At 40.0% G+C, this 12,310-nt stretch overlaps 1 protein-coding gene across 1 annotated transcript in view; it reads left to right on the top strand.

The window, feature by feature from the left end:
• Positions 1–12,310, top strand: part of LOC133662110 (F-box/WD repeat-containing protein 7-like) — a 36,032-nt gene that overhangs the window by 14,632 nt on the left and 9,090 nt on the right. The gene's annotated exons all lie outside the window — the stretch shown is intronic.

Here is a 12,310-nt window from a genome sequence, read left to right as displayed (position 1 = left end):
TGCCTTGCATAGGAGAGTTTTAACTTGCACTTACAGATGTCGCGACTAACTGTAGTTACTGACAGTGGGTTTCTGAAGTGTTCCTGAGCCCATGTGGTGATATCCTTTACACACTGATGTCGCTTGTTGATGCAGTACAGCCTGAGGGATCGAAGGTCACGGGCTTAGCTGCTTACGTGCAGTGATTTCTCCAGATTCTCTTAACCCTATGATGATATTACGGACCGTAGATGGTGAAATCCCTAAATTCCTTGCAATAGCTGGTTGAGAAAGGTTTTTCTTAAACTGTTCAACAATTTGCTCACGCATTTGTTGAAGAAGTGGTGACCCTCGCCCCATCCTTGTTTGTGAATGACTGAGCATTTCATGGAATCTACTTTTATACCCAATCAAGGCACCCACCTTTTCCAAATTTGCCTGTTCACCTGTGGGATGTTCCAAATAAGTGTTTGATGAACATTCCTCAACTTTATCAGTATTTATTGCCACCTTTCCCAACTTCTTTGTCACGTGTTGCTGGCATCAAATTCTAAAGTTAATGATTATTTGCAAAAAAAAAAAAGTTTATCAGTTTGAACATCAAATATGTTGTCTTTGTAGCATATTCAACTGAATATGGGTTGAAAAGGATTTGCAAATCATTGTATTCCGTTTATATTTACATCTAACACAATTTCCCAACTCATATGGAAACGGGGTTTGTACAACGGAATAGTTTAAAACAAAACATATCCATGAGTCAGAATGGATTCCAATAGAGACTCTGTGGCAATATATGCAAACAGCTGTTGACAACATGACTCAGCTTGAGCTGTTTTGCAAAGAAGAAAGTGCAAAGCAGGTCGAAGTGAATATCGATACTCCACAATGACTTGTGGCTGTAATTGCAGCGAAAGGGGGTTCCACAAAAATGATTGACTTGTGGGGGCTAAATACTTTTGCATGTCATACTTTTTATTGTAAAATTTGGAAAATCATGTAATATGTTCTTTGTTATTCACAATTGTTTACCACTTTTTGTTGGTTTTTCACTGAAAATCCCAGTAAAATATATTTATGTTTGTGTTTGTATTTTACATGTGCTTTTACGAGTAAAAGGAAAATTATTTATCTAGCCTGTACTGTTTTTGTCCAGACTGTCTGCAAAAGAAGTCTGCAGGGGACAACATAAAAGCAGGTGATGCCTGCAGAGGTGTTGAACTTTGACCTCCTGAGACTGTCTAATAACATGTGTGACAACCTTTGGTCAATCAGCTTTGAGAAAGCCCTTGACCTCCAATAACCCCAGCTGAGGGTTTGACCTGAATGCGAGTGTGAATGTGGTCTGTCTATCAGTGTTGGCCGTGCAATGAGGTGGCGACTTGTCCAGGGTGTACCCCGCCCTCCGCTCGAGTGCAGTTGGGAGAGGTTCCAGCACCTCCCACGACCCCGAGAGGGAAAAGCAGTAGAAAATGGATGGGTGGATATTTTTCTGTACCTTACATGAAGCATACCTATAAAAGTACAAACATGTACTAAGGAGTTTAATTAGAAGTAGTTTTTGGTTTTGTTTACTTATTTTGCAATATTGACTTTATTCAACTGAAACAATTATATGTAATATAGGTAATAACTGTATCATTTTATTCATATTGATACATTGGTTTATATTTTTGTATTTATAATAGGGCTGTCAAACGATTCATTTTCTAAATCAGACTAATCACATGTCTATGAATGTTCTCATTCATCCAGGTCATTGTAATCTGAAGGCATTCAATCGATCGCAACTGGACTGTTTGGTTTGTCTTTGAAGACGTTTCGCCTCTCATGCGAATAGGCTTCATCAGTTTGTCCTCATAGACTTAGATTGGTCAGATCTAGTTTAGCTGCTGGTGCCAAAAACCCAAATATTTATACTCCAAAACCAGGAGGGTGTGCCTGGGCAAGGATGGTTTTGCCCTATCGTAGTGAGAAAAACAACTGTTTTGATGCAAATGAGCAATCCTAACTGTCAGAGCCAACAACAGTGTAATTTCCCCTTGTTAGCATTGAGGTATTGTGTGGCAGAACAATCGCTGTGGATCGACTACTACCAGTCCAAAATAGTTGGAAACACCCACGTTAGTATTCCATTCAGTTGTAAACAAATGGCATTCTGGTCACCTTCTGTGACCAGAATGTTCCTAACTCCTGTAATTTGTTGGAAGCTAAATTGCAGTGTCTTTTAAGAATGGTTGAAAGTACAGTGTTGTATGTGGGAGACAGTTGGTGTTGCAGACCACCTCCTCTGTTCAGAGATGGTTTTTCAACCTTGCGTAGTAGAACTAAGTGTTCATTTAAGGGGAACTGCACTTTTTTTTAAATTTTGCCTATCATTCACAATCTTTATAGAAGACAAGAACACATACATTTTTATTATTTTTATGTATTGTAAATAGTAAATAAATTTGCTCAAAAGTTTGCTTACAATAAGGCCTATGGGAGTCGCTCTATTCTGCCTATAAAGCCCTTTAAAAACATCCAAACACCTCCATGGAGGTTTTATAAACACACTCTAAGTATATATGTAATGTAGTAACAGGCACTTTTATAATAACATTTAATATTTGCGACCCCGAAAGGGACAACCGGTAAAAAATGGATGGATGGATGGATTTACGTACTTTGCTCATTTTAAGCATACACAACACATTAATTTCAAAAACGCATCACAACATTCGCTTTTTTCTTCAACATCATCACCGATTACTGCTCACTGCAGACTTTATGAGAGCCAACAAACATAATAAAACATCACTTACTGTACAATGTCAGTTGTCATTAGGATGCAGACTGATAGAATCTTTTTATATTGCCATTTAGATTAATAATTACTTATCGTCGCAAAAAAAATGGGGATGGAACTAAGCATCTTTTCGTGTCGTTCTCGCCATTCACAGGTCTAAATTGGCTGTCAAAGTGTACCAACTTGTCTTAATACGTATTTAATTTAGATATTTGCACTTTCTGAATAAAGGATGTTATGCTGTTCATCAGACAAATATGTGGAATTTAGTCTGGCAGAGTTTTAAAAAGCTCCTATTGGTATTGTTAATCTACCAGAAAATGAAATTAATAATATCAATATCAAATTACAGGATTTTATTAATGTAATTTACAAATTTTACTTAACTGATGTACTAACAACACATGGTTTATTATGTACATATGTAGCATCATCTACAACAAAAGTTGTGAATTTGGACTCATCCCAGTAGGCACAAGACATTAAAACAACATTGAGAACTTGTTTAATTAAGTTGAAACACCAGGCTTTTTGACAACGTTTAATCAATGTTGGGTTCTGATGTTGATTTGACCATTGAATTTTGGTCATTTTCCAAACAATATTTTACAGCACAAATACAACATTCACACAACATGCTTTTTGACTTTTATTCAATGTCAGGTTGTGACATTGATTTGACCATTGAAATTATGTAATTTCCCAACCAACAACGTGGTTCCAACATTAGACATCAACGTTGTCTCAATTTACTAATACAACTATTTTGCAACTTTGTTTCAAAGTCAGTTATAAAGGACATATATGTATAATTTACATGCTGCCGCTGGGTGACATCATACGCAAGTACGGTGTTAGCTTTCACTGTTATGCTGATGACACTCAACTCTACATGCCCCTAAAGCTGACCAACACGCCGGACTGTAGTCAGCTGGAGGCGTGTCTTAATGAAATTAAACAATGGATGTCCGCTAACTTTTTGCAACTCAACGCTAAGAAAACGGAAATGCTGATTATCGGTCCTGCTAGACACCAACATCTATTTAATAATACCACCTTAACATTTGACAACCAAACAATTAAACAAGGAGACTCGGTAAAGAATCTGGGTATTATCTTCGACCCAACTCTCTCGTTTGAGTCACACATTAAGAGTGTTACTAAAACGGCCTTCTTTCATCTCCGTAATATCGCTAAAATTCGTTCCATCTTGTCCACTAGCGACGCTGAGATCATTATTCATGCGTTCGTTACGTCTCGTCTCGATTACTGTAACGTATTATTTTCGGGCCTCCCTATGTCTAGCATTAAAAGATTACAGTTGGTACAAAATGCGGCTGCAAGGCTTTTGACAAAAACAAGAAAGTTTGATCATATTACGCCTATACTGGCTCACTTGCACTGGCTTCCTGTGCACTTAAGATGCGACTTTAAGGTTTTACTACTTACGTATAAAATATTACACGGTTTAGCTCCAGCCTATCTCGCCGATTGTATTGTACCATATGTCCCGACAAGAAATCTGCGTTCAAAGAACTCCGGCTTATTAGTGATTCCCAGAGCCAAAAAAAAGTCTGCGGGCTATAGAGCGTTTTCTATTCGGGCTCCAGTACTCTGGAATGCCCTCCCGGTAACAGTTAGAGATGCTACCTCAGTAGAAGCATTTAAGTCCCATCTTAAAACTCATTTGTATAATCTAGCCTTTAAATAGACCCCCCCTTTTTTAGACCAGTTGATCTGCCGTTTCTTTTCTTCTCTCCTCTTCTCCCCTGTCCCTTGCGAGGGGGAGTTGCATAGGTCCGGTGGCCATGGATGAAGTGCTGGCTGTCCAGAGTCGGGACCCCGGGTGGACCACTAGCCTGTGCATCGGTTGGGGACATCTCTGCGCTGCTGACCCGTCTCCGCTCGGGATGGTTTCCTGTTGGCCCCGCTGTGGACTGGACTCCCGCTGATGTGTTGGATCCACTGTGGACTGGACTTTCACAATGTTATGTCAGACCCACTCGACATCCGTTGCTTTCGGTCTCCCCTAGAGGGGGGGGGTTACCCACATGTGCGGTCCTCTCCAAGGTTTCTCATAGTCATTCACCGACGTCCCACTGGGGTGGGTTTTTCCTTGCCCGTATGTGGGCTCTGTGCCGGGGATGTCGTTGTGGCTTGTGCAGCCCTTTGAGACACTTGTGATTTAGGGCTATATAAATAAACATTGATTGATTGATTGATAATTTACCTTGTATCAATGTCTTGTGCATTTCCGCTTTAAAAACCAGGCAGAGGTTTTATTTAACATGTATTGATTGATTGATTGATTGAAACTTGTATTAGTAGATTGCACAGTACAGTACATATTCCGTACAATTGACCACTAAATGGTAACACTTGAATACGTTTTTCAACTTGTTTAAGTCGGGGTCCACGTAAATCAATTCCTGGTACAAATTTGATATGTTTGGTCTCTGTAACCTTAAACACAGTTTGAATAGTAACACTGTGTTGGAATATAGGAAACCCTGTACTTAAATCGAGTCATTCTTTAGTGTACCACTAGATGCAGACTGCATACTTCTAGTAGCAGAGGGTGTATAGGCAGAATATGGACAACTAAACGAGAGGGGCTGTGTTTGGTACCTCGGAAGCATGCAATAGAGTCGTTCTGACGTTACTTTTCCTGACGAAATAAATGTAAAGAATAAGTCTAAATATAGTTTTAATTATACTCCAGTTCATAAACGTACAATAATATATGCTTTTCTTTTGTCAAAGTAGTATATATAATAATCATTTTTGAGTGATTGTGCGTCGTTTTTGATGCACTCCACTACTACATGCAGGCAGTGTTTAGTGACCAGCAGCTCTCTAACACGCTACCGTCTGAGAAATGTACATCGGAAAAAACACAACAACAAAAAATAAACGTATTACCCTTATTTTGCCAAAATCCTCATTAGCTTTGGACCAACAATTATGGAAAAAATTATGACTTTTGTGTGAAGTATGTCAACTGTGGTGTCTGCCTCCAATGTATTGTTTGTAATCACTGCGCTTTTACTTTTGCTATTTTTCAAAGGTTTTGCTGTGGCGAGTCATCGCTCCCTGATTTCATTATCACCATATTAACTTGAATACTGAACTAATGCTGCTTTTTACTGCAATATGTATTAGTTTAGTTTGGAATATTGTATACACGCGCGGAAAAGGTGCAATTTTAATGCAAAGTTCTGTCGTGCAAAGTTTATTAATTCACTGTTACTGAGATAGCGATATACCACGTTTCCCATGTGTATGTATGCTTGCTTACCTCACACAAGAAACTGTTTTTATTTGCTCTCCAGCCTTCCTGGCATACCTTCACTTCCGGTGTTTGCTTCCCGCGTTTGTGGCAAGTGGCACATCTCCATGCCGCACAACAGGGCATGTTTACACGACAAACACTATTTAATAAAAAATAAAAAGTGCAATGAAGAAGTGTGGTGTCGCTTAGCTGCGGCTTCAAACTGGTACATAACATGGCGCCCTGTAGCTACATGAGTGCCTTTTGACCAATCATTGAAGAGTCCATACTCTCTCTATATGCAACTCTGACAATAGTGGCAGAGATGTGTTTAGAGAGAGTATGGCCAAATCAGTTGAAAAGTTTGTAGCAAACACGGCGCCCCATAGTCAAGTGAGGAGCTTTTGACCAATCATTTAAGAGATACTCTGGCCATACTCTCTCTGATTTCTCAAAAGCCCATCACGTGACTACAGGGCGCCATGTTCGCTACCAAATTTGCAATTGGGTTGGCCATACTCTCTCTACACACAGCTCTGACTAGTGGTACACATACCACAGTTTGAGAATCACTCGGCTACATGCTTTGCATACTGTCCGGTAATATACAATGTGAACTTACTAACGTTGTAAGTTTCTAAAGGCTTACTGGTCATCAGAAGACACAATAAAATGTATATAATTTAAAATAATTACTTGTAGTGCGAGTGACAAAGTTTACACAATGTAGTTAATCGTGATTGTTAATTTGTTCGAGGAAAACTTTAGCGTTAATGCGCATGCGTGCGCATGCTCTGTAGTTGAGTAGCTCAGTACACCGACAACCAGCAACGCATTTCAGGTGTTTGTGCAGTAAAAAATAAATTGTGTGATTGATCTGTTTTTACATGATTAATGCAATATTTTTTGTAATGTAGTGCGTGAATGTGAGTGTGAATGTTGTCTGTCTCTCTGTGTTGGCCCTGCGATGAGGTGGCGACTTGTCCAGGGTGTACCCCGCCTTCCGCCCGAATGCAGCTGAGATAGGCTTGTCCCTTGAACGGGACAAGCGGTAGAAAATGGATGGATGGATGAAATCGCATGCATAATGTGATTCAAGAACTCCTTCATTCTGCACTCCATCCAGCTGTATAATCACTCGCCATACAGCAGTAGATGATATCTGTCTATTACCTAACCGCTTCTATGTTAGCTACCTGTCTTTGTTTATAATGTATATTTTCTGCTGGATCTACTCTTTATTTTATGCTGCCCTTTTTTTTTTTTTTTTTTGCTGCAGCTGTTACATATACTGTAATCTTGTACATGGTAATTGGGATTTGTTATATATTGTATATATGATATAAAAATATTATATAATATAATATATCAGGATATATTAGTTGTGTGGGGGAAAAAATTAATTCGAATCAAGATTCTCACTTGCGATTCAGAATCGATTCTCTTTTTTTTTAAACGTAATTTTTTTTTTGGATTTATTTATTTATTTTTTTATTTTTTTATTTTTTTTATTAATCAATCCAACAAAACAATACACAGCAATACCATAACAATGTAATCCAATTCCAAAACCAAACCCGACCCAGCAACACTCAGAACTGCAATAAACAGAGCAATGGAGAGGAGACACAAACACGACACAGAACAAACCAAAAGTAGTGAAACAAAAATGAATATTATCAACAACAGTAACAATATTAGTTACAATTTCAACATAGCAGTGATTAAAAATCCCTCCTTGACATTATCATTAGACATTTATAAAAAAAAAAAAAGAACAATAGTGTCACAGTGGCTTACTAATTATGCGAATATAGTTGTACACGTTGGCTCCAATGACAATAGAATGAGACAGTCAGAGATTACAAAGAGAAACATAGCCAGGACTTGTGATCTCGCCAGAAAGATGTCCAGGCATCGAGTAATTGTCTCTGGCCCCCTGCCTGCGAGAGGCAATGATGAGAGGTATAGCAGATTAGTCTCGCTTAACAAGTGGCTGCCTAGCTACTGTAGGCAACAGGGACTAACGTTTATTGATAACTTGCCCTCTTTCTGGGGCAAACCAGGATTGCTGATGAGAGACGGCCTTCACCCTAACCAGGAAGGCGCCATCATCCTGTCTAGAAACATAGACTACTATTTAAGCCTGACTTGACTGACTACACTAGAGCAAGCCCGGTCACAGGCAATTACAATGTCTGTTAGTCCGGGTGAGGAGTCAGTTAAGCTAGAACTAGCCAGCGCCAGGCTGGATAATCCATGTACGCATAGCAATTCTCTTAGAATAATACACAATTCACATAATGTTTTTTCTGTTGTGTCTGTGTCAGAGGTGGACATGCATTCTACTGAGGTGGCAAATTATGATATGTCCAGTCTATTGCAGCACCAAGCAGGCAATCAGAAAATTACCGTCATATCAATTCCTAGATATGGTCGAGACTATTTAAAGTGCACTACGCATAATAAACGCAACATTGTTAATATTGCCACTACGGATAATCTTAACAAAAACTCGTCAAAACAGCCCAATACCTATAATATGGGCTTTTTAAACATAAGATCATTGTCTCCCAAGGCGTTATTAGTTAATGAGGTCATTAGAGACAACAATCTTAACGTCATTGGTCTTAGCGAAACCTGGCTCAAACCGGACAAATTTTTTGCGCTCAATGAGGCATCTCCTCCTAACTATATGAATGCGCATGTTGCCCGTCCTCTTAAAAGGGGAGGGGGTGTCGCACTAATATACAATGAAAATTTCAACCTTACCCCTAACCTAAATAATAAATATAAATCGTTTGAGGTGCTTACTATGAGGTCTGTCACACCGCTACCTCTCGACCTGGCTGTTATCTACCGCCCCCCTGGGCCCTATTCGGACTTTATCAGTGAATTCTCAGAGTTCGTTGCTGATCTGGTGACGCACGCCGACAATATAATCATAATGGGGGACTTTAATATCCATATGAATACCCCATCGGACCCTCAGTGCGTGGCGCTCCAAACCATAATTGATAGCTGTGGTCTTACACAAATAATACATGAACCCACGCATCGCAACGGTAATACAATAGATCTAGTGCTTGTCAGGGGTGTCACCACCTCCAAAGTTATGATACTTCCATATACTAAAGTAATGTCCGATCATTACCTTATAAAATTTGAAGTTTTGACTCATTGTCAACAAGCTAATAATAATAATAACTGCTATAGCGGCCGCAACATTAATGCTGCCACAACGATGACTCTTGCTGACCTACTGCCTTCGGTAATGGCACCATTCCCAAATTATGTCGGCTCTATTGATAACCTCACTAACAACTTTGACGATGCCTTGCGCGAAATTATTGATAGTATAGCACCGCTAAAGCAAAAAAGGGCCCCTAAAAGGCGCACCCCATGGTTTACAGAAGAAATTAGAGCTCATAAATTATCATGTAGAAAACTGGAACGCAAATGGCGCGCGACTAAACTTGAGGTTTTCCATCAAGCATGGAGTGATAGTTTAATAACTTATAAACGCATGCTTACCTTAGCTAAAGCTAAATACTACTCAAATCTCATCCGCCTCAACAAAAACGATCCTAAATTTCTGTTTAGTACAGTAGCATCGCTAACCCAACAAGGGACTCCTCCCAGTAGCTCCACCCACTCGGCAGATGATTTTATGAATTTCTTCAATAAGAAAATTGAACTCATTAGAAAGGAGATTAAAGACAACGCATCCCAGCTACAACTGGGTTCTATTAACACAAATACGACTGTATATACGACGGACACTGCCCTCCAAAATAGTCTCTCTATTTTTGATGAAATAACATTAGAGGAATTATTACAGCGTGTAAGTGGGATAAAACAAACAACATGTTTACTTGACCCACTTCCTGGGAAACTTATCAAGGAACTGTTTGTATTATTAGGTCCATCAGTGTTAAATATTATAAACTTATCACTTTCCTCCGGCACTGTTCCCCTAGCATTCAAAAAAGCGGTTATTCATCCTCTGTTCAAAAGACCTAACCTCGATCCTGACCTCATGGTAAACTACCGACCGGTCTCCCACCTTCCGTTTATTTCCAAAATTCTCGAAAAAATTGTTGCACAGCAGCTAAATGAACACTTAGTGACTAACAATCTCTGTGAACCTTTTTAATCCGGTTTCAGGGCAAATCACTCTACGGAGACAGCCCTCGCAAAAATGACTAATGATCTATTGCTAACGATGGATTCTGATGCGTCATCTATGTTGCTGCTTCTTGATCTTAGCGCCGCTTTCGATACCGTCGATCATAATATTTTATTAGAGCGTATCAAAACACGTATTGGTATGTCAGACTTAGCCTTGTCTTGGTTTAACTCTTATCTTACTGACAGGATGCAGTGCGTCTCCCATAACAATGTGACCTCGGACTATGTCAAGGTAACGTGCGGAGTTCCCCAGGGTTCGGTTCTTGGCCCTGCACTCTTTAGTATTTACATGCTGCCGCTGGGTGACATCATACGCAAGTACGGTGTTAGCTTTCACTGTTATGCTGATGACACTCAACTCTACATGCCCCTAAAGCTGACCAACACGCCGGATTGTAGTCAGCTGGAGGCGTGTCTTAATGAAATTAAACAATGGATGTCCGCTAACTTTTTGCAACTCAACGCTAAGAAAACGGAAATGCTGATTATCGGTCCTGCTAGACACCAACATCTATTTAATAATACCACCTTAACATTTGACAACCAAACAATTACACAAGGCGACTCGGTAAAGAATCTGGGTATTATCTTCGACCCAACTCTCTCGTTTGAGTCACACATTAAGAGTGTTACTAAAACGGCCTTCTTTCATCTCCGTAATATCACTAAAATTCGTTCCATCTTGTCCACTAGCGACGCTGAGATCATTATTCATGCGTTCGTTACGTCTCGTCTCGATTACTGTAACGTATTATTTTCGGGTCTCCCTATGTCTAGCATTAAAAGATTACAGTTGGTACAAAATGCGGCTGCAAGGCTTTTGACAAAAACAAGGAAGTTTGATCATATTACGCCTATACTGGCTCACCTGCACTGGCTTCCTGTGCACTTAAGATGCGACTTTAAGGTTTTACTACTTACGTATAAAATACTACACGGTTTAGCTCCAGCCTATCTCGCCGATTGTATTGTACCATATGTCCCGACAAGAAATCTGCGTTCAAAGAACTCCGGCTTATTAGTGATTCCCAGAGCCAAAAAAAAGTCTGCGGGCTATAGAGCGTTTTCTATTCGGGCTCCAGTACTCTGGAATACCCTCCCGGTAACAGTTAGAGATGCTACCTCAGTAGAAGCATTTAAGTCCCATCTTAAAACTCATTTGTATAATCTAGCCTTTAAATAGACCCCCCTTTTTTTAGACCAGTTGATCTGCCGTTTCTTTTCTTCTCTCCTCTTCTCCCCTGTCCCTTGCGAGGGGGAGTTGCATAGGGCCGGTGGCCATGGATGAAGTGCTGGCTGTCCAGAGTCGGGAACCCGGGTGGACCACTAGCCTGTGCATCGGTTGGGGACATCTCTGCGCTGCTGACCCGTCTCCGCTCGGGATGGTTTCCTGTTGGCCCCGCTGTGGACTGGACTCCCGCTGATGTGTTGGATCCACTGTGGACTGGACTTTCACAATGTTATGTCAGACCCACTCGACATCCATTGCTTTCGGTCTCCCCTAGAGGGGGGGGGGGGGGGGGGGGGTTACCCACATATGCGGTCCTCTCCAAGGTTTCTCATAGTCATTCACCGACGTCCCACTGGGGTGAGTTTTTCCTTGCCCGTATGTGGGCTCTGTACCGAGGATGTCGTTGTGGCTTGTACAGCCCTTTGAGACACTTGTGATTTAGGGCTATATAAATAAACATTGATTGATTGATTGATTGATACACTTGCATCGCATCTCATAAGCTTGACAACACATTGTGTTCAATATTTTCACAAAGATAAAATAAGTCATATGTTTGGTTCATTTAATAGTTAAAACAAATTTACATTATTGCAATCAGTTGATAAAACATTGTCCTTTACAATTATAAAAGCTTTTTACAAAAATCTACTACTCTGCTTGCATGTCAGCAGACTGGGGTAGATCCTGCTGAAATCCTATGTATTGAATGAATAGAGAATTGTTTTGAATCAGGAAAAAATCGTTTTTGAATCGAGAATTGTGTTGAATTGAAAAAAAAAATAGATTTTGAATCAAATCGTGACCCGAAGAATCGATATTGAATCGAATTGTGGGACACCCAAAGATT

The sequence above is a fragment of the Entelurus aequoreus genome, linkage group LG12 (assembly GCF_033978785.1).
Source record: "Entelurus aequoreus isolate RoL-2023_Sb linkage group LG12, RoL_Eaeq_v1.1, whole genome shotgun sequence".
Lineage (NCBI taxonomy): Eukaryota > Metazoa > Chordata > Actinopteri > Syngnathiformes > Syngnathidae > Entelurus > Entelurus aequoreus.
Note: the sequence above shows the minus strand (reverse complement) of the source record. Positions and strands in the feature narration are given on the sequence as shown.